Here is a 5,668-nt window from a genome sequence, read left to right as displayed (position 1 = left end):
ATATTTTATTTATAATTTAATTTAGATTTAATAGTGAAATAATTTATTCATCGTTTAATAATATAATTCTTTATAAATATAATAATTACGTATTTTGTTATAACTAATGATTGTTCTGATTATATTTTGGTTTTTGTATATTCAAAATGATATGTATATCCCGTATTTGAATATGTTTATTTATAGTTAGTTATACAAATCCAAAAATGAAGTTTTAATAAGTTGTATTTATGTACAATTTACCTACGATCTTGAATTTTAAGTAATATGCATCTACAAACAATATTTTATGCATAAAAATTGATTTTCACCTCAACTAAATTTTTAAAAATAGATAATCAAAATTTAAAATCTCTAAAAAACTTGCAATCAACTCCAACGGTTTCATCATTCTAAAGATTACATCATTAATTATATTATTAAAATATTATATATATTTTAATAAAATATTTTTTAAACATTTAATTTTAGTTTTTTTTTTTTTTTATGTAATATAAGAAAAAAAATTATTTCTCTGACATGATATTCATTTTTGAAAAGTTTTCTAAAGTTAGAGAATTTCACATTTTTTTTTCTATTTTTCCATTTTAAAGAAAATTGTAAAAATCATAGATATTATTATTATCCAAATAAAAAGAATATAAAATTTAAATAGTATTAATATTATTATTTTTCATATATTTTAAATGACTGCCATTAAAAATATATATACGAAAAATACTTACAAACCCTCCTCCAGCTCTAAATTCGTTTTCATGCACAACAATTCCAATTTCTGCTGCATTGTTGATCTGCAAACAATATTTAGATTTTCTTCGAATAAAAAAACACAATTAGAGTCATTTAGTAAACCCTTACTTAGATAACTGAATGCCAAATCATATTACCTTACCGGATGAATATGGTAAGAACCAAAAATCTTACCCGGTAAGAGTGAAACAAGGACCAATAGTCTTACCCGGTAAATGAATGCGACAACTCTTACTATAATAAACACTTACTGGGTAAGTTGTTGCATACGATACCGTTTTGGTGAACTAAAATTTTACCCGCTGGAATATATTTTTAATGTTAAATTTTTGGAATAAAATGAAAAAACCACTCTATTCCTTTTCCATCTCATCAAGTTATTAAATAAAATTAACATTTGAAACGATGTGTCGTTTTTTATTTAAAATGAAGCAGCTGCGTATCTCTTTAGCTTACCAAGATATCGAGTTTTCTGAATCTGGTTTCAATGAATTCAACCAAACATGCTATGCTAGTTGGATCTTTAATATCAAGTTGATGAAAAATGACATCTGATATACCAGAAGCGTTGAGTTTTTCGACAGCTTTCAGTCCACGGCTCTCGTTTCTAGCCGTCAGTATTATTTTAACCCCTTCCAGTGCTAGTTGACGACATATTTCGAATCCAGTCCCTTTGTTTCCACCGGTGATAACCGCACATCTAAAAAATTCGAAAACAAAACACGATTAAATTTGTGGGCATATTTTAAAAATTTCAAGTTTATGAAACAAGATGCAAATTTGATGAGGATGAAATGTACCTTTTTTCCTCCATTTGCCACATCTAAAGTTGGATAAAGGGAAAGAAGAAAACAGCCTTTTTATATTGCATCAATAAAGGTCTTGTTATTTTGATTTTTTTCAATTCATGTGATTTTAAAATTATTAGATAACTTTATATATTATTATGATAATTGTGATTTTATACATTTTAATGAAACTGTTTCATGTATTTCTCTAAAATTAAAATAATGAAGATGATAATATCCATGATTAACATCCTCCACAATAAAAATAGTTAATCAACATCTCATAATTACAAAAAAATGAACAAAATGAAAAATTATGATTGGTTGAATGAGGTTTTCACGGTTTTTACAAATTGAGTGGTTTTTATTTGAACCCACCCCTATATATATATATATATATATATATATATATACACTAGATGGGTACTCGTGCAATGCATCGAGACACATTTCCATTTTAATGTTTCGTTTTATTTTTTATCCATGTCGATATAATACAATTTTATGTGGTTTTGAGAGAGCGATAATATTTTTATTTTTGAATAAAAGTATCAAATTATCTAATTAAAAGTTCTTGTTTGTTTAATTTTTTTAATAAACTTTTTTTTTATTATAATTTAATTTAACATAACGAACTAACTTAATTTAGGTTTAATAATATTTTTTTATAAAAATAATAATTAAGTATTCTGTTAGAACTCAATAATTATCCTAATTATATTTTAGATTTTTTATGTTTTAAAACGAGTTATTTATCCTCTATTTGATTATGTTCATCCGCAGTTAGTTACACAAATTCAAAAATAAAACTTTAATAAGTTGTACTTATACACAATTTACTTGTAATCTTGAATTTTAAGTAATATGCATTAATAAACAGTACTTTATGGATACAAAAGTTTTTATCAAATGCTTTATAATATAATATATATATATATATATATATATATATATACACACACAAAAACAATCTTTCGAAACAAAATTATATGCACTGAATCTTTTTGTTTACAAAGAATCAAATTTGTTTGAAATTGGTTTCAATGAATCTGATATGGTAGTTGGATTTTCCATATTTAGTTAAAGAAAAACGACATTTGAAGGCTCTAAACGTTGAGTTTTCAACGGTTTCTATTCCACACGACTCTTTGATTTCTAGTTGTTAGTATATATTATTTGAATCCCATTTTAAAACAAGTAGTATACAAATTTCAAACCAAAAAAAAAAAAACATTTATGGAACATAATTTGATGGTGGTTGAGGTACCTTTACTCCTCCATTTGGCACATGTGAAGTGGTCAGGGACGGACCTACAGTGGTGTCAACGGTGGCACGTGGCACTGCATTATTTCTCTGTCGAATGGTAAAAAAAATTAGGTTCGTAAAATGTGCAACCGTGTTAATTTGTTATATGTCACCGTATGTATTTTGAAACTACAATGTGAACAAGTTTTCTTTGTAGAGTTGGTTTGCAAAGCTTTTATTCCATTCCAGACCCGAGTTTGAATCATGTTAGTGTCATTTTTTTAGTCAAATGGTGCCACAGTTTTAAATTTTATTCCCCTATATTTGTATTTTGTAGTCAAATGATGCCACCGTTTGAAAAAAATCGGGTTCGTCACTGAAAATGGCATACAAATAAAGATAATAATATTGCTTCAATACTTTATATTGTAAAAAATAATATAAAATGTGACATAAAAAATTAAAGTAAAATTAAAAACCCTAAAATTAGGTTACAAATTGGAAAACAAAAATAAAATTCGATGGTTTTCCAACATGAGTAAGGTAAATGTTAGAGAGGGATCTAGAAATTATAGGGATATTTTTTATATAATTATTATTGGTATATTGGTTAGTTCATTGTTTTTCATATGTGAGGTTTTATGTTCAAATCTTTTATTGCAATTTTTTCAAAAACAGTAACAGGATTAAAACCCAGATCTAGTATGGAAGAAAAGTCTTGCAAACCAACTCTACTAAGGGAAACTTGTGTTCTCATTATAATTTCAAAATATATATGACGACGCCCAAGTAGTTGATATAGTAGCATTTTTTATGACCCTATAATTTTTTACACTGTGGATAGAGAAATGAAGCAGTGGCCCATACCACCAGAATCCGTCCCGATTAAATACACTCTTATATATTAATTATCTCCTTAAATACCAAGATATATCAATATACTATAGTTTATATTACAACTGACTATAATTGACAGATATATGTGCAGTTTTATAAATACCTTTAATTATTATTTATTTCCTTTTCTTTTTCCACATCTAAGAGGAAAGTTTTAGAAAGAAAAAATCAATATGTCGGTTGAACTGTTGAATTAAAAGTAAAGGCGAGCGACAATACCTATCAGAAAAAGTAAATTGTTAAACTCGGTCTGTTGATATATAGCTTTAAAGTACTTATGACGGTTTTGGATATGTTTTTATAATTCTTTTAGTTACGTTAATCAGTACAATTGATATAGCTCGTCAATAATAATTCTTTTAGTTAGAAATTACTTTTTATTACGATATTTTTATTCAATTTCTTAAATGATTTGTCTAACATAAAATCTATATTTTGATATACCAACAAAGTTATAGTGAAATGATTTTTAGTGTAATTAAATAATTATTATAAATTAAATAAAATATTTTAGGTTGGTTTGTAAAATGTTTTTTGATTTTATTAAATAATAAATAAATGCTATAATTAATATTTTGTACAACTTTATTGTAATTATTAAGAACTAGAAGGATACTCGCGCAATACAGCAAGATACATCGATATAATGTTTTGTTTTGTTTTTTGTCTCTGTCGATATAATACGGTTTTATGTGACTTTAAGAAAGCGATAATGTTTGCATTCATAAAAATTTGAAAAAATATGTCGATATTAGTATCAATTTAACTTTTTTTAAAATTCTCATTTTTTATGTAATTTCTTTAATTCAATTTTTTTATCATAATTTAATTTAGGTTTAATAACAAAGTAATTTATTTTTGATTTAGTAATATAATTATTATAAGAATAATAATTAAGTATTCTGTTATAAATATAACTCAATAATTATCTTAATTATATTTTAGATTTTTTATATTTGAAATGATATGTTTATCGTATAGTTGATTATATTTATCTATAGTTAGTTACACGAATTCAAACATGAAGCTTTAATAAACATACATTTTACTTGTAACCTCGAATTTTAAGTAATATGCATTAATAAACAGTACTTCATGTATAAAAAATGATTTTTAAAAGTATTTGTCAAATGTTTTAAAATATAGTATAGATTAAAACAATATATTAAAAACTTTAAGTTATGTTAAATACAATAATGATTTTAAATTTGCAGTATTGGCTTATATTTTTTCTTACAAAACTATCATTGTAGAATTTTAAGTAGGTTATTAAATTGCTGAGTTGGAAGTGATATGATAAAAAAAATACAAAAAATAGGTTTTTATAAGAACCTCATTTGGAGATGCTCTTAGGAAATCATTTAATCGATAATTATCTTTTGAAAAAAAGGCATTATGATATCATTTAAAACATCGCCAACAAGTACGTTATATTTTTCTCCTTTTTTTTTTAAATTAAAATTTTCGTAATCCTCTTTTCTACTTCTTTCTATTTGAAAGGAGAGTTTAACGAGTATTGTAACACCCTAAAAATTTATGATTCGTAAAATAAATAAATGTTAATGGTCAAAATTTAAAGAGTAAATGACATACGGGATTAAAGTGTCGATACTCGAAAAATATGATTTTATTGCAATAAATAAAATCAATAAAAAAAAAAGAAATAAAACATTTTGTATTTAATTGATTTGGGATGAAAATGCAGAAAGAAAAACAAAAAGGACTATTTCTGCCAAAAGCAGAAAATTAATTTGGAAGTGATGAGATTTGGGAAATCATTCCCCAAATTCACGTTTTTCCTATTCTAGAGACCGTTTGACCATCTATAAATTGAATTTTTCKGCTGAAATTTTGTGGAGAGATTCCTAAGGATGTAAGGGAGTAAACGTCTTTGAAATTTCGAGATTTCATCAAGAAACGAGAGAGATATCGAGTTTGAAGCGGCATAGGGTCATTCCGCACAAAAACGGCGATTGGAGGTAAAATA

General features: G+C 25.1%; 1 pseudogene; it reads right to left on the bottom strand.

The window, feature by feature from the left end:
- Positions 1-1,564, bottom strand: part of LOC112528614 — a 2,692-nt pseudogene extending 1,128 nt beyond the window's left edge.
- Between the last annotated feature and the right edge of the window lie 4,104 nt (positions 1,565-5,668).

This window comes from Cynara cardunculus (assembly GCF_001531365.2).
Source record: "Cynara cardunculus var. scolymus isolate 2C chromosome LG 15, CcrdV1, whole genome shotgun sequence".
Lineage (NCBI taxonomy): Eukaryota > Viridiplantae > Streptophyta > Magnoliopsida > Asterales > Asteraceae > Cynara > Cynara cardunculus.
The sequence above is the reverse complement of the archived record's forward strand: the minus strand, read 5'-3'. Positions and strand labels throughout refer to the sequence as shown.